The following is an 18,360-nucleotide window of genomic DNA, read 5'->3' on the forward strand; positions in this document are numbered from 1 at the left end:
TCCCAGACCTGAGCTCTATCCACTAAGGGCCCAGGAGGGGATCCAGTGGCTGATGAATCGGGCATTCTGCGACCCCCTGCCTGCCTTTTTCTGGAAGGCGCTTGGCTCACTGAGGTTTTGCAGAACAGCCCAGGCCGAGGGAAGCCAAATACAAGCAGGAAGTGAGGGATGGATATTGGGTGTGTAGAACCTTAGCAGGAAGACGGGAGCAGCTCTACCAGGAAACGAGAACATTGCCCTTAGTTTGAGAAGAGGCACTCTGGGGCTATTTTGGTTTCTCTTCTTTTCCAAGCCTTGGCATTCAGAGGCTGGATACATACATTCATTCATTCAGTCGTATATATTGAGCTCTTTCTGTGTGCAAAGCACTGTACTTGGTGCTTGGGAAGTACAAATGGGCAGCGTGTAGAGACGGTTCCTACCCAACAATGGGCTCAGAGTCTGGAAGGGGGAGACAGACAACAAAACAAAACAAGTAGAGAGATGTCAATACCGTCAGAATTAATAGAATTATAGGCGTATACACATCATTAATAAAATAAATAGAGTAATATGTACAAATATACACAAGTGCTGTGGGGAGGGTAAGGGGGTAGGGCAGAGGGAGGTGGGGGAGTGATGGGGAGGGGAGGAGGAGGAGAGGAAAACAAAGTTAGGAGAAGCAGCTTGGTCTAGGGATAGAGCTCGGGCCGACAAGTCAGAAGGACCGAGGTTCTAATCTGGCTTTACTACTTCTCTGCTTTGTGACCTTGGGCAAGTGATTTCATTTCTCAGCCTCAGGGACCTCATCTGTAAATTGGGGGTTGAGGCTGAGCCCCAAGTGGGAGAAGGGACTGTGTCCAACCTGATTAGCTTGGACCTATCTCAGCGCTTAGTTCAGTGCTTGGTCCTCTAGACTTTAGGCTCATCTCTAGACTGTAAACTCACTGTGGGCTGGGAATGTGTGTGTTCATTGTTATATTGTACTCTCCCAAGCGCTTAGTGCAATTCTCTGCACAGAGTAAGCGCTTCATAAATAATAAATAATAAATAATTCATTATTTATTATTATCACAATTATATAATTATTACATATTATTATACATCATATTTATATATTATAATTATTATTTATTATAAATGATAAATACGATTGAAGGGCACACAGTGAGCGCTTAACAAATAGAGAAGCAGCGTGGCATAGTGGAAAGAGCACTTGGGAGGGCTTGGGAGTCAGAGGTTGTGGGTTCTAATCCCTGCTCTGCCACTGATCAGCCATGTGACTTTGGGCAAGTCACTTGACTTCTGTGCCTCAGTTGCATCAACTGTCAAATGGGGATTAAGACTGTGAGCCCTCTGTGGGACAACCTGATTACCTGGTATCTACCCCAGCGCTTAGAATAGTGCTAGGCACATAGTAAGCGCTTAACAAATGCCGTTATTCTTATTAATAAATACCATAAAAAACCCAGTTGAGTTGAGAGTGAGCCTTTTCCAGAAGAGATTGGACCCTCCCCCCACCTTGAGCCTGCTTCCTCCCCACATCCTTTCACATTGCAACCTCCAACAAGCCCTCTGTGTTCACTGGGAAGAGTTGGAAGAAAATTCCATGTCGAAAGCCAGAACTCTGCAGTCAGAAAAGGCATCGGTTTTATTCCCCCCCCACCCCTACGACATTCGCCCGAATATCTGCTTAGGGATCAACGCCTTTCCGTGGTCTTGGAATATTTGCCGAGCTCCTTCCAGGACGTGCAAGGTCGTGTTTGCAGTTGCGGCTCTTTGGGAACAAACAAATATTCAGAGTCTGAAGACCGTAACCCTTCCCGTTGGGTCTGTGTGCCACCAGCGTAAAACCACTCACCGGCTGCACAGCCCAGTCCCCCGCTCACCCCGCCCCCACCATCTGGCCCCAGGTGTCGTTACAGCAGATTGACGGCCATCCATATCGGGGGCACGGCAATATTAACAGTGATTGTGGTGTTTGTTAAGCTCATACTATGTGCCAGGGACTGTACTAATTGCTGGGGTGAATCCAAGCAAATCAGGTCGGTTTCAGACCCCCGTGGGCCTCACAGTCCTCAAGGCTGGCCTCGGGAAGTTCATCTTTGCAGTTTTAATAATAAATAATGATGGCATTTATTAACCGTTACTATGTGCAAAGAACTGTTTTAAGCGTTGGGGAGGTTACAAGATGATCAGGTTGTCCCCTGGGGGGCTCACAGTCTCAATGCCCATTTTACAGATGAGGTAACTGAGGCCCAGAGAAGTGAAGTGACTTGCCCAAAGTCACACAGCTGACAATTGGTGGAGCCGGGATTTGAACCCTATGACCTCTGAATCCAAAGCCTGTGCTCTTTCCACTGAGCCATGCTGCTTCTCCAATAATAATAATGGTATTTGTTGAGCGCTTATTATGTGCCAGGCACTGTATTGAGCACCAGAGTGGATACAAGCCAATCGGGCTGTTCACAGGCCCTGTCCCATGTGGGGCTCACAGTGTCAACCCCAATTTTACAGTTGAGGTAACTGAGGCACAGAGAAGTGAAGTGACTTGCCCAGAGTCACACAGCAGACAAGTAGCACAGAGCTTGGATTAGAGCCCCATGACCTTCTGACTCCCGGGCCCGTGCACTATCTGCTACACCATGCTGCAAGGGTTGGAAAGTTTTCAATAGCCAGTGCGAATTCTGGCAAAATCCTCTGCAACGTGCGAATTCTGGCAAAATCCTCTGCAACGTGCGAATTCTGGCAAAATCCTCCGCAACCTTTAGCAAAAGAGGTGTAAAACGGAGCACCCACCTCCCCAAAGCCCGATTTCTTTTGGCTTATCCTGATTTCTTTCAGAACCTGGGTTAGAGAATGCAGGCTGGATACAGTGGATGATTGAGGAAAGCATTTCATGGCTGAAGTGGCCTTTACTTTTGGAACAGTTTTTTTCACTCTCTCCCATTTTTCACATCCCAGAGGTTTCTGAAAGGTGAAGGCATAATGCAGGTTCTGACCTAATTGATTTACCTCTTCCTGTTCTGCTAATCCCACCCCCTTCCCCCTTTATTTATCCTTAAGTAGGTAATCGGGCTGCTTTCCTGCAAACAAAACGCATCACATTTAAATATTCTTCTAAAGGGCCTCATTAGTTACCTTTTAATAACGGCAAGCCTGAGCCCTCAGGCTGCAGATCTTCCAAGATAAGCCAGGTCCGACGAGCTCTTGCCTTGAAAGAGCAAAGCCCATCTGAAAATTCAGGCACAAATTCAGATTTTGGGGGGAGGCGGGGGGCACACCAGACTTCGGGACCTCCGGCCGGCCCGTGGTAAGAATGGGGTGAAGGTTGGGAGGCTTGTGCGGGGAGGGGTGTTCCTTGGGAGGTCAGAGGAGCCTGATCTCCAGTCATTCGTATTTATTGAGCTCTTACTGTCACAGCACTGTACTAAGCGATTGGGAGGGAGCCATCTCATCAGCGTTCAGGTTGGCCTTAGAAACTTTCCAAGTCTGAAGATCCCAACAAGGTAAAAATGAGAAAACTAGAAAAATGGCATGGCTTAGTGGGTAGAGCACGGGCTTGGGAGTCAGAAGGACCTGGGTTCTAATGCCGGCTCTGCCACATGACTGCTGTGTGACCTTGAGCAAGTTGCTTTACTTCTCTGGGCCTCAGTTATCCAGAAAATGGGGATTAAGATTGTGAGCCCTATGTGGGACAGGGACTGCTTTGAACCCAATTACCTTGTGTCTACCCCACTGATGAGGATGGTATTTAAGTGCTTACTATGTGCCAAGCACTGTTCAGTGCTTAATACAGTGCTTGGCACATAGTAAGCACTTAGCAAATACCACGATTATTGTTGTTAGAAAAGGACTTCTGCATGGTCAACAGTAGACTGTGACCCCTTTGTGGGACAGGGACTCTGTCTTCCTCAGCGCTTAGAACAGTGCCGGACACAGAATGAGCGCTTAGCAAATACCACAATTTTTATTACTTTGAAATCCACCTTCCTAGCACCAGTAATAATAGTAATGGTATTTGTTAAGTGCTTACTATTTGCCAAATACTGTACTAAGCGCTGGGGTGAATACAAGCAAATCGGGTTGATTGGCTGTCCCATGTGGGGCTCACCACCTCAATCCCCATTTTACAGCTGAGGCACAGAGAAGTGAAGTGACTAGCCCAAGGTCACACTGCAGACAGAGAAGCAGCGTGGCATAGTGGTTAGAGCCTGGGTCTGGGAGTCAGAAGGTGATAACAATAATAATGATGGTATTTGTTAAGCACTTACTGTGTGCCAAGCGCTGTTCTAAGCACTGGGGTAGATACAAGGTGATCAGGTTGTCCCACAGGGGACTCACAGTCTTAATCCCCATTTTACAGATGAGGTAACAGAGGCTCAGAGAAGTGAAGTGGCATGCCCAAGGTTACACAGCAGACAAGTGGGGGGGCCAGGATTAGAACCCACATCCTCTGACTCCAAGCCCGTGCTCTTTCCACTAAGCCATGCTGCTTCTGCCGTTGAGTTCTAATTCTGGCTCTGCCACATGTCTGCTGTGTGACCTTGGGCAAGTCACTTCACTTCTTTGTGCCTCAGTTCCCTCATCTGTAAAATGGAGATTGAGACTGTGAGTTCCACATGGGACAGGGACCCAACCCGATTTGCTTGAATCCACCCCAGCGCTTAACATCCATGCTTGTTACATAGTAAGCACTTAACAAATACCATTATCATTATTATTATTATTATTATTATGTAGTGGAGCCGGATTAGAACCCATGACCTTCTGACTCACAGGCCCGTGCTCTATCCACTATGCTAGGCTGCTTTGTGGACCAGCTGAGTGGAAGCTCAACATGAGCTCTGACTTCTGGCCGAAAGGGAGGAAAGGGAGGCGGGGTGAAACAGGACTCCTCCCCTGTCGACTTGTGAGGTCTGGAGGTTGGTCTGTAGGGCTTCGAGGAACCAAGACAATGCTACTTTGTCTACTACTAATAATAATGGTATTTGTTAAGCACTTACTATGTGCCAAGCACTGTTCAGCTACACCTTTAGTTTGTAAGGTGCCTGCGGGCAGGGAACGTGACTCCCAACTGTCTCATACTGTACTCCCCCAAGCGCTTGGTATAAGTGTTCCCCACACAGTAAGCACTCAGTAAATACAACCAATTAATTTATTACTGATTCACATTGTAATATAGGTTCTAATTCCCACTCAGCCATTTGCCTGCCTGCTTATCTTGGGCAAGTCATTTTACTTCTCTGGGCCACAGTTTCCTCAACTGGAAAATGGGCATTAAATTCCCATTATTTTTTTCCCCTCCTAGTTAGACTGTGAGCCCCCTGTGGAACAGTCCTCTGTGCTCAGTACAGTATGTTCATTCATTCAGTCGTATTTATTGGGTTCTTACTGTGTGTAAAGCACTGTACTAAGCACTTGGGAGAAGATAGTGCAACAACTGACATATTCCCTGCCCACAACGAGCTCATGGTCTACAGTGCTCGGCCCAGAATGAGAGCTTCATAAATACCATGGTTATCATTGTTACTTTTATTCAAAGCATCAGCTCTTTCCCCTGAAGACCCATGTCGTTGCCAAGCTTGTCCGCTAAGCATTTTAGTTTTCGGGAGGTACCAAAATTAACTTAGGCCCCGCCGCTCTCCCTGGGAGAGCCAAGCGAAAGTCCTAGGGACAGATTTTGGAGGCGGGGCCCGGCATGCTACCTTTCAGGCAGGCCTCAAATCCAGACCCGGCCAGAGAACTCAGCCCCTCACCCCTGAAGACTAGGCGGGGCGATGTCTGTTAGTTGGCTGGTGTGAGGTTGGTGATGGGGGAAAGGCCCCAGAAGAACTCTTGACTCAGATCTCTGCTGCTTTCCCCCATGGGCTTCATTCTGCTGAGATTGGCATGGTAGGACACACAGAGTTTTCCCCAAAATGGAACCATCTTTGTCAAGAATATCCATGCAGGTGGGCAGGCCGCCACCGCCAGAGAAAAACTGACCTTTAGATAACTTCCTTTCCCCCTTTAATATCGGTTAATCTCCCAGATGACCTTTACCACCACGAGGATTGACTTTTTCTTGTTTCACCTTCATTTTTCCTTGTTTCCTCTTCTTCATCTCTACCCCCCTCATTTTTCTGTATTGCTTTTGTTAATCCTCCCCGTCCCCACACCCTTGAAGCTGAATTGGGTGCTTTAAAAGCCTAGTCCCCTCCCTCACCCGAAACTCAGCTTCCTGCAGAGATAGTATGGTGTGGCCCTTGTAGGTGTAACCACTTTTGGTTTGCGAGCCAAGGTGTTTAAGCAGGGGGGGCAGAGGGGCACCTTGAAAGTGGATTGGACCCATAGCCTAGGCCGCCCTGTGGACTTGGACATGGTGTAGTGAGTGCCTAAAACATAGGCATAGGTGTCAGAAGGTCACAGGTTCTAGTCCTGGCTCCTCCACTTGTTCCTCTCCTCTGCCAGACAAAACTACTTCTCTCTTATTGACACCCATGCCCATCATCCCCGTCAGCTTTCGTACATTTAACTCCCTTCTCGAGCCCCCTGTTCCTCCCCCTCCTCCTTCCCTCACCCCCAACGATCTGGCCTCCTACTTCATTAATAAAATTAAATCCATCAGGTCTGAGCTCCCCAAAGTCACTCCCCCGGCCTTCTCCAACCCCCCGGATCTCAACACTCTCCACTACTCTCCCATCCTTCCCAGCAGTATCCTCAGAGGAGATCTCCTCCCTCCTCTCAAGTGCTGCTCTGGCCACCTGTGCTTCTGACCCTATTCCCTCTCATCTTATGAAATCTTTCGCTCAGTCCCTTCTTCCTTCCTTAACTTCCATTTTCAACTGCTCACTCTCCACTGGTTCCTTCCACTCTGCCTTCAAACATGCCCACGTCTCTCCCATACTAAAAAAAACCCTCTCTTGACCCCACCTCACCTTCTAGTTATTGCCCTATCTCCCTCCTACCATTCCTTTCCAAACTCCTTGAACGAGTCGTCTACACGTGCTGCCTCGAATTCCTCAACGCCAACTCTCTCCCCGAACCCCTCCAATCTGGCTTCCGTCCCCTACATTCCACAGAAACTACCCTCTCAAAGGTCACCAGTGACCTCCTGCTTGCCAAATCCAACGGCTCCTACTCTATCCTAATCCTCCTCGACCTCTCAGCTGCCTTCGACACTGTGGACCACCCCCTTCTTCTCAACACGCTATCCAACCTTGGCTTCACAGACTCTGTCCTCTCCTGGTTCTCCTCTTATCTCTCTGGCTGTTCATTCTCAATCTCTTTTGTGGGCTCCTCCTCCACCTCCTCCCATCCCCTTACTTTAGGGTTTCCTCAAGGGTCAGTTCTTGGTCCCCTTCTGTTCTCTATCTATACTCACTCCCTTGGTGAACTCATTCGCTCCCACGGCTTCAACTGTCATCTTTACGCTGATGACACCCAAATCTACATCTCTGCCCCTCCTCTCTCTCCCTCCCTCCAGGCTCGCATCTCCTCCTGCCTTCAGGACATTTCCATCTGGATGTCTGCCCGCCACCTAAAACTCAACATGTCTAAGACTGAACTCCTTGTCTTCCCTCCCAAACACTGCCTTCTCCCTGACTTTCCCATCTCTGTTGACGGCACTACCATCCTTCCCGTTTCACAAGCCCGCAACCTTGGTGTCATCCTCGACTCCGCTCTCTCATTCACCCCTCATATCCAAGCCGTCACCAAAACCTGCCGGTCTCAGCTCCGCAACATTGCCAAGATCCGCCCTTTCCTCTCCATCCAAACCGCTACCCTGCTCATTCAAGCTCTCATCCTATCCCGTCTGGACTACTACATCAGCCTTCTCTCCGATCTTCCATCCTCGTGTCTCTACCCACTTCAGTCCATACTTCATACTGCTGCCCGGATTGTCTTTGTCCAGAAACGCTCTGGGCATGTTACTCCCCTCCTCAAAAATCTCCAGTGGCTACCAATCAATCTGCGCATCAGGCAGAAACTCCTCACCCTGGGCTTCAAGGCTGTCCATCACCTTGCCCCCTCCTACCTCACCTCCCTTCTCTCCTTCTGCAGCCCAGCCCGCACCCTCCGCTCCTCTGCCGCTAATCTCCTTACCATGCCTCATTCTCGCCTGTCCTGCCGTCGACCCCCGGCCCACATCCTCCCCCTGGCCTGGAATGCCCTCCCTCTGCACATCCGCCAAGCTAGTTCTCTTCCTCCCTTCAAAGCCCTACTGAGAGCTCACCTCCTTCAGGAGGTCTTCCCAGACTGAGCCCCCTCTTTCCTCTCCCTCTCCTCCCCATCCCCCCGCCTTACCTCCTTCCCCTCCCCACAGCACCTGTATATATGTATATATGTTTGTACGTATTTATTACTCTATTTATTTTACTTGTACATATTCAATTTATTTTATTTTGTTAATATGTTTTGTTTTGTTGTCTGTCTCCCCCTTCTAGACTGTGAGCCCGCTGTTGGGTAGGGACCGTCTCCATATGTTGCCAACTTGTACTTCCCAAGCACTTAGTACAGTGCTCTGCACACAGTAAGTGCTCAATAAATATGATTGATTGAATGAATGAATGAATGCTGTGTGACCTTGGACAAGTCACTTCACTTCCGTGGGCCTCAGTTACCCCATCTCTGAAAAATGGGGATTAACAGTGTGAGCCGAGTGGGGGACAAGGGACTGTTGTGTCCAACCTGATTAACTTGTATCTACCCCAGTGCTTAAACAGTGCGTGGAACACAGTAAGCGCTTAACAAGTGCCTTTATTATTATGATTATGATTACTTGGAAGATCTGGTCAGTAATGTAATTTTTCAACAGTGTAGAAGTGTGGCTGTCAGTAGGAAGCTCAATGTGCCGTGTGTGTGTGTGTGTGTGTGTGTGTGTGTCGTTGGGGCAGTGTTTGAAGTACAGTTCACTTTTTGGCTAGCGTGGAATAGGTGTCAGTCAATCGTATTTATTGAGCGCTTTGCAGTGTGCAGAGCACTGTACTAAGCTCTTGGGAGAGGACACTCTAATACTATATCAGATTCATTCCCTGCCCCTCCTCCAAAATCTGCCCATAGGCCTTCCGCTTGGCTCTCCAAGGTTGAACCGCGGGGCCTAAGTTAATTTCGTAGCTACCGAAACCTGCGGACCAGCTTGGCAATGACATCAGTCTTCAGGGGGACAGAGCTGAGGCTCAGAATAAAATTAACAATAATAACCGTGGTACCTAAGAAGCTCTCATTAAGGGCTGAGCACTCTAGACTGTAAGGTCGTAGTGGGCAGCGAATATATCAGTTGTTGCAGGAAATGTCAGGGAGTTTCCAGTCAAGAGGGGAGCAGTCTAGAGAAGCAGCGTGGCTCAGTGGAAAGACCCTGGGCTTGGGAGTCAGAGACGTGGGTTCAAATCCCGGTTCCGCCACTTGTCAGCTGTGTGACTTCGGGCAAGTCACTTCACTTATGGGCCTCAGTTACCTCATCTGTAAAATGGAGATTAAGACTGTGAGTCCCACGTGGGACAACCTGATCACCTTGTATCTACCCCAGCACTCAGAACAGTGCTTTGCACATAGTAAGCGCTTAACAAACGCCATCATTATTATTGGTGCTGCTCCCAGGGCAGGGAGACAAAATACCAGATTCCTTTCTAAGAGTCTACTTGATCCTTTGAGATACTGGATAATTGTGATTCAAGGCCCATTGAGACAGAGCCTCCTGGAAGCAACACACATGCCAACAACATTAATTCATTCATTCAGTTGTATTTATTGAGCACTTACTGTGTGCAGAGCACTGTACTAAGTGCTTGGGAAGTACAAGTCGGCAACATATAGAGACGGTCCCTACCCAACAGTGGGCTTAAAGTCTAGAAGGGGGAGACAGACAACGAAACAAAACATTTAGACAGGTGTCAAAACCGTCAGAATAAATAAAATTATAGTTATAAAGGATTCAATAAATGTTATTCATTATTAACACTAAGGCTACTAATAGACAGTACTAGGAATATTACAACTACTAATTTATTTCATTGTGGGGAAAGCCTTGCTATAAAGTCCAATCCACACCCTCACCACTGTTGTTTTCCAGTATCAATTAGATTTTATTGTCAGGATCAAGTAGCCATCAATCTTGGCTATGAAAGAATAGATCCAGATATTTTTTCCTTTTGAATTTCCATCCTTGGCCCTAACTTATAGCCTACTTTAGTTGACTGGAATGCATCTATATTTCATATGATTTGGGCTTGTCACATTTTTCAGTGTACACACATCTTGAAGGATTTTGAATTAAAAGCATTGCAAAGGATGATTTAAAAAAATAATAGTTCCCTATTATCTTACCTCCTAATCATATTTCTTATTTTGCTAGGCAGGTGCACTGATTGAGGAATAAGTCCATTATTGTTTTGCGTGCAATGGAAAAGGGACTGAATTATCAGACAAGAGGACAGTGGGCTGTGGGCTAGTGGATAGAGCACAGGCCTGAGAGTCAAAAGGGCCTGGGTTCTAATCCCAGCTCTGCCACGTGTCTGCTCTGTCACCTTGGTCAAATCACTTAACTTCTCTGTGATTATTATCTCATCTGTAAATTGGAGATTAAGACTTTGAGCCCCATGTGGAAGAGGAACTGTGTCCAGCCTTATTAGTTTGTATTTACCCCAATACTTAGTACAGTGCCTGGCACTTAGCACTTAATAATAATGATAATAATAATAATAATAGCATTTGTTAAGCGCTTACTATGTGCCAAGCACTTATCTAAGCGCTGAGGAGGACACAAGGTGATCAGGTTGTCCCACGTGGGGCTCACAGTCTCCATCTCCATTTGACAGATGAGGGAACTGAGGCCTGGAGAAATGAAGTGACTTGCCCAGAGTCACACAGCTGACAATTGGGAGATCCGAGATTTGAACCCATGACCTCTGACTCCAAAGCCCAGGCTTTTTCCATTGAACCACACTGCTTCCCATAGCCATTAAAATAAACCTACAGTTGTATGCACATTTTCTATTTTGGAGTGACACACAGGGGCTTCACGGGCTGGGGGGCGGGCAGGAGGGGAAGGCTTTAGAGCTGATTGCTTTTGAAAACAGTGTGGTCCAGTGGATAGAGCATGGGCCTGGGGGTCAGAAGGATCTGAGTTCTAATCCTGGCTACATTTAATTTCCCTGTGCCTCAGTTGCCTCACCTCAATCAATCAATTCTATTTATTGAGTGCTTACTGTGGGCAGAGCACTGTAGTATACGCTTGGAAGAGTACAGCACAACAGAGTTGGTAGACATATTCCCTGCCCACAGTCAGTCAATCATATTTGAGTGCTTACTTTGTGCAAGGCACTGTACTAAGCGTTTGGGAGAGTACAAACAATATAACAGGAACATTCCCTGCCCACAACAAGCTTACGGTCTAATATAAATAGATTATGGATGGGTACCTTAGTGCTAAGGGAGGGAGAGAATGAAGGGAGCAAACCAGTGACAGAAGGGAGTGGGAAAAGAGGAAAGGAGAGCTGAGTCAGGGAAGGTCTCTTGGAGGAGATGGGCCTTCAGTAAGGCTTTGAAGGTGGGGAGAGTCATTGTCTGCCTGATATAGTAATAATAATAATAATGATGGCATTTGTTAAGCACTTACTATGTGCAGAGCACTGGAGGGTGTCAGGCCAGAGGCAGGTCGTGAGTGAGAGGTTGTCGCCTATGAGATAGACAAGATAGAGGCACAATGAATAGGTTGGCATTAGAGGAGTGAAGTGTGCTGACTGGTTTGTAGTAGGAGGGATTAAAACAGTGAGCCCCGTGTGGGACAGAGACTGTCCAATCTGATTATCTTGTTTCCCACCCTCTCCCCGGTATTTCTTGCCTCTCTTGGTCCTCACTGCAGTTTACCCACCTTTTCTGCCCACCCTCACCCTTTAGCTCTGCTTTCTTAAATTCCCCATCCCCAAGTGTATTCCTTTGCTGGTGCTTTTAAATAGCTCAACCAATTTTGTCCCCCTTTTTTTCCACCCCAAGTCTTGGTAAACTAGCTCTCTTCCTCCCTTCAGAGCCCTACTGAGAGCTCATGTCCTCCAGGAGCCCTTTTTTCTTCTCCTCCTCCTCTCCTCATTGCCTCCTCCCTCCCTCTACCCTACCTTCTTCACCTCCCCACTTCACTTGTGTATATTTGTACGTATTTATTACTCTATTTTATTAGTGATGTGTATATAGCTATAATTCTATTTATTCTGATGGTATGTCATGACACCTGTCTACTTGTTTTATTTTGTTGTCTGTCTCCTCATTCTAGACCATGCGCCCATTGTTCGGTAGGAACCGTCTCCATATGTTGCCGATTTGTACTTCCAAAGCGCTTAGTACAGTGCTCTGCACACAGTAAGCGCTCAATAAATACAATTGAATGAATGAATGAACATAGTAAGCACTGAACGAATATCAGTGTGGCCCAGTGGATAGAGCCTGGACCTGCGAGTCAGGAAGAACTGGATTCTAACCCTGGCTCCACCATCTGTCTGCTGTGTGACATTGGGCAAGTCACTTAACTTCTCCGTGCTTCAGTTACTTCATCTGTAAAACAGGGATTGAGACTGAGCCATTTGTGAGACAGGGACTGTGCCCAACTTGATTATCTTATATCTACCTCAGCACTTAGTACAGTGCCTGGCACATAATAAGTGCTTTACAAATACTATTATTATCATTATTGTTAAGAGAAGCAGCGTGGCTCAGTAGAAAGAGCAAGGGTTTTGGAGTCAGAGGTCATGGGTTCAAATCCTGGGCTCAAATCCTGGCTCCACCACTTGTCAGCTGTATGACTTAGGGCAAGTCACTTCTGTGCCTCAGTGACCTCATCTGTATAATGGGGATTAAGACTGTGAGCCCCCAGTGGGACAACCTGATAACCTTGTAACCTCCCCAGCACTTAGAACAGTGCTTTGCACATAGTAAGCGCTTAATAAATGCCATCATTATTATTATTATTATTAGTGAAGAGCGGAGGCAGAATGTTTCAGATCCCAGTGTCTCGCAGCTGGCAATTTTTTGGCAAAGGAAAGAAAGGCTTTGCTTTTCCCCACTTCCCTGATTCTCGTAGCCCATGAGAGTGGGGAATTTAATTACCGAGAGAAGCTTGCAAAAGAGAATATGGTGCTCTTTGAGTTACAGAGTCGGAAGATGGGGTGAAGGCGAGAGGGCGCAGGAGGGGGAATCACGTGAGGTGGAGGAAACCCGATTTCCCTTGGGAGGTTTGGGTCCGGTAGCCAGTGAGGCAGTCGTGTGCCCTTAAGTAAATGGAACTGTTCCGGAAGGAGAAGAAAGATGAAGGGCAACGGGAGCGGGAAGGTAGGTGCCAGCCTCAGGGGAGGAAGGCAAAAATGTGGCACAGAGGCCCGTGTGAGGTGGAAATGAACGATTAGTTTGTTGGAGCCTTAGGGATACCACCCTTGGTGGGGGCGTTGGGACCGTAAGCTTGTTGTGGGCAGGGAACGTGTCTGTTTATGGTCGTATTGTACTCTCCTGAGTGCTTAGTACAGTGCTCTGCACACAGTAAGCACTCAATAACTACGACTGACTGGGAGTTTGGAGTGACTTTCTTTGCGGGGGGCAGGTGGTCTCAGTGATTGGAGGTCCGGTAGAGGCCCACCCCCTTTTCTCCATTGCGGTCGGCGCTGGGCTCTTCTGATGCCAGCCTCTGCCCTGGCACGGCTCCCTCACCGTCTCGTCTAACTTAAGCCCGCGCCAAGGAACGTGAGCTCAGCCTTCTGGCCCGGAACCGATCCCCCGCCCAGAGAAGGTGCCGTTGGGGTAGAGCCTATGCACACGGCGCACTCTGAATTAGACTCTTCTTTATGGATCAGGTTCATACGGCACCTCTTCGCCAAAGAGCCTGGCTGGCAACTCTCCCAGAACCTTCATGGCGCGTACCGTTCATTCGGCTGATCTCTAAAGAACTTCCTGTTATCGTCCAGGCTCGCTCTCTCCCTCTCTCCCCTTTTCTCCCCTTCTCCCCCTCACCCCCCGAACAAATTCTCTGAACTTAATCTTGAAATACCTATTTTGAGAGTAGAACTAGAGCCAGAACTGGAGCGGGGCTTAAAACCTCTCCCCTCCACGCCCTCCCCCTCCCCCCGCACCTCACCCCAAAATGTGACTCGCGGGAGCCAGAAATCCGGGAACTGGCTCGCCCCCACTGGCTTCAGTCCCTGACCAAGCTGAGCAGGCCCTGAAGTTTGCTTTGAGTGGGGAGGGAGGCTCGTGAGGTTGCCCACCCCTGTGCCACAAGGGCCAGCGGGCTCCGAGGGGCAGCCTGGCTTGACTGCAGGAAGTGAATTTCACTCCAGTCCCAGCGGGCACCGCTGCGGTCTCCTTCCCAAGCACCGGGGCTGCCGGGAACGGGATCGTGCCAACCAGTCTGCTCCTGATCGGGGTTGGAGCAGTGCACATTGGGAGAGGGGGGGAAACGAGAACGGATTTCCCTTACTTCAAACATCTGCCAGGAAGCGCTCTGTCAAGTCAGGTGATGAACTCTCACTGGGGTTTCCAAGAGGGGACGCGAAGAAGTTTGGCTCACCTAAAACCCACTGGGTCCCTTGTGGGGGGCGGGGAGCAAAAATGAGCCCGCAAGTTAGGAGACAAGCAGGCCTTCTGGGGGCCTGCACTGCCCCCATATCCACCCCCAGGCATCTTCTGGACGTTGGCAGGTCTAAACTTGAGCACGTTGTGGGCAGGAATGTGTTGGTTGTTGCATCGTGCTCTCCCAGGCACTGAGTACAGTGCTTTGCACACAGTAAGCACTCAATAAATGCGATGGTTTGTCTAAGGGACCACTCCCAACCGTCAGTCCATCAGACTGATTGAGCCCCTGCTGTGTGCAGGTCACTACTCATTTGGGAGAGGGCAAGAGAGGTAGAAAGCGTGACAGTCATCCATCGGGAGCTGACCATCTAACTGGGGAGACTGGCATAAGGCAATGGACAAATAAGAGGCAGGGCTTAAGTGGTGTGTAAATTCCATCTGCAGCCAAAGTGTGACCAGGGATTGTGAGTGCAAAAGTGGTGAGATGATAATAGTAATAATGGTGGTCTTTGTTAATCAACCAGTGGTATTTACTGACCACTTTCCTTATGCAGAGCATTGTACTAATCCTTTGGGAGAGTACAGTGTAACAGAGTCGTCAGACTCATTCTCTGCCCACAACAAGCTTACAGTCTAGAGGGCCGGCGTACAATCTAGAGCTTACTGTGTCCCAAGGACCCTTCTGAACACTGGGGGATACAAGATCATCAAGTCATACCCAGTCCTAGCCCCTTAAGGGGCTCTCAATCAGTTAGTTACCTCATCTGTAAAATGGGGATTAAGACTGTGAGCCCCAAGTGGGACAACCTGATTACTTTGTATCTATCTCAGCGCTTAGAACCGTGCTTGGCACATAGTAAGTGCTTAACAAATACTATTATTATTAATAATAATAATAATGGCATTTATTAAGTGCTTACTATGTGCAGAGCACTGTTCTAAGCGCTAGGGAGGTTACAAGGTGATCAGGTTATCCCGTGTGGGCTCACAGTCTTCATCCCCATTTTCCAGATGAGGTAACTGAGGCACAGAGAAGTTAAGTGACTTGCCCAAAGTCACACAGCTGGCAATTGGTGGAGCTGGGATTTGAACCCATGACCTCTGATTCCAAAGCCCGTGCTCATTCCACAGAGCCACGCTGCTTCTTATTGTTATAATTCTAGACTGTGAGCCCATTGTTAGTTAGGGATTGTCTCTATCTGTTGCCGAGTTGTACTTTCCAAACGCTTAGTATAGTGCTCTGCACACGGTAAGCGCTCAATAATTACAATTGAATGAATGAATGAATGAAGGAGAGAGAGAACAGGTATTGAATTCCCATTTTACAGATTTTGAGAAGCAATGTGTCTCTCTGAAGGTCTCACAGTAGGCAAGTGGCAGAGATGGGAGTAAAACCCAGATCCTCCAACTCTCAGGCCCCGGCTCTTTCCACCAGGCCTTGCTGCTTCTGGGAGGAAGGTCGTGACCCGGGGAGAAGAAAAATGAGTCAGGGAAAGCCTCCTGGAGGAGGTGGACTCTGTGGAGGATCAGGAAGACAGGAGAGCTGGGGGCCGATAGGCCGGAAGAGGGAGAGGTGATCCTGACGGGGATCAGGGACCAACCCCATCTCTCTCTTTGCTCTTAGTTTCCAGAACTTGGAAGACTCTACTTTCCCCAGCAGTATGAAAGCCAGCTATCCTGTAGGACCGAGTTGAGCAGGGTAGAAAAATGGATTTTTAAACGTGACCTGTGGATTTTAAAATTTGCATTGAAAAAATACCAGAAAATCTCAGAGAGCTCTATTCAAAGAGTTATTTAAGCTCCAAGGTATCATTAGAGAATAGGGATTTTAACGTTTAAATAGTGTTTGAGACAAAATAGTCTTATATCCTTTGAACAGAAAGATAAAGCCCTAGTTCACAGTAAGTTCTGGACAATCAGTCAGTAGTATTTACTGAGCATTTACTAAGTGCAGAGCACTGTACTAAGCAGTTGGGAAAGGTCAGTATAACTGGATTGAGAGGCACATTCCCTGCCCACAAGGAGTATGCAGGCTTGAGGGAGAGACATTAAAATTAATTCAGATATGTACTGAAATGCTGTGGGACTGAGGGTGAGGTGAATATCAAGTGCTTACAGGGCACAGGTCTAATAGATGGTGCAGGAGGGATTGGGGTGGGGAAACCAAGGCTTAGTCGGGTAAGGCCGCTGGGAGGTGATGAGATTTTAGTAAGGTGGGGTGAGTGGTGGTCTGTCGGGCATCGTGAGAGGAAGCTGCAGGCCAGAGGGAGAATGTGGGGGAGAGGTCAGAGGCGAGAGAGATGAGATCGAGGCACAGTGAGTAGGTTGGCATTAGAAGAGCAAAGTGCTCTGGCTGGGCTGTAGGAGGAAATCAAGTGAGGTGGGGCTGGGGGAGAACTGATCAAGTGACTTTTAAATTGATGGTAAGGAGTTTCTGGTGGATGTGGAGGTGGATGGGCAGACACCAGAGATGGGACTGTTTTAAATCCCCGATCTTTTGGATTCCCCAGCGGCTGTTTCCTCTCTAGATGAATAAAGAATAAAAGAAAACCGCGCTGTCCAGGCTGGGAGATTCCATTAAAGAGCCTCATGGGGGGTGGTTCCGCTCAACTCTTGAAGCATCGTGGCCTGGTGGAAAGTCTCAATCTCCATTTTATAGATGACGTTACTGAGGCCCAGGGAAGTGAAATGACTTGCCCAAGGTCCCAAAGCAGATATGTGGCAGAGCTGGGATCAGAACCCAGGTCCTTCAACATGTTTTTTTGTCTGTCTCCCACTTCTAGACTGTGAGCCCGTTGTTGGGTAGGGACCGTCTCTATCTATCTATACTGTGTACAGTGCTCTGCACACAGTAAGCGCTCAATAAATATGTTTGAATGAATGAACCAGGCCCGTGCTCTAGCCACTAAGCCATGCCACTTCGCAAATGAGATGCGGGCTTTAAGTGGGAAACTGGAGTGTTCATTTTTTGTTTCTTTATCCCCCTGGGAGTCAGGGGACCTGGGTTCTCATCCCAGCTCCGCCACTTGTCTGCTGTGACACCTTGGTCAAGTCACTTCATTTCTCTGGGCCTCAGTTCCCTCGTGTATAAAATGGGGATTAAGACTGTGAGCCTCCCTGTGGGACATGGACTGTGTCCAACCTGATTAGCTTGTATCTACCGCAGCGTTTAGTACAGTGCCTTGACCCCTCTGGCTTGTAGTGTTCTTATCCCGGCGGCAAACCTCTTGAGGGCAAGAATGGTGTCTTCTGGGCATTCTGTCCTTGTGAGCCGTCCTTTGCCTGGAGCACCTTACTGCCGTGCCACTCTCCCACTGGGCATTTAGCGTGGCATGATTGACTGATGGTGGTGGTAGGCGAAACAAGCACATATGCAGGGCACCGCCCTGATGTTGAAATAATTTCCCTTCTGCGCCAGTGCCCCCGAAGTTGGGGGGCGAGGTGAGGGTGTGTTTTTGGGGAGGTGCCCAGCGTCTCATGGGAGGCAGGGGAGGTGCCAATGATTTCGAGGCTAGTCTTGGTGGGTCAAATAATAAGAAGAATAAGAATAATAAGCCCTTACTATGTGCCAAGCACTCTCTAAAGTCCTGGAGTTGATAGAGGTTAATCAGGTTGGACATAGTCCCTGTCCCACATGGGTATCACAGTCTTAATCCTCATTTTACAGATAAGGGAATTGGGGCCCAGAGAAGTGAAGTGACTTGCCCAAGATCACACAGCAGACACGTGGTGGAGCCGGGGTTAGAACCCAGATCCTTCAGACTCCCAGGCCTGAGCTCTATCCCTCATTTGTAAAATGGGGATGAAGACTGTGAGCGCCATGTGGGACGACCTGATTACCTTGTA

The sequence above is a fragment of the Tachyglossus aculeatus genome, chromosome 11, assembly GCF_015852505.1.
Source record: "Tachyglossus aculeatus isolate mTacAcu1 chromosome 11, mTacAcu1.pri, whole genome shotgun sequence".
Classification (NCBI taxonomy): domain Eukaryota; kingdom Metazoa; phylum Chordata; class Mammalia; order Monotremata; family Tachyglossidae; genus Tachyglossus; species Tachyglossus aculeatus.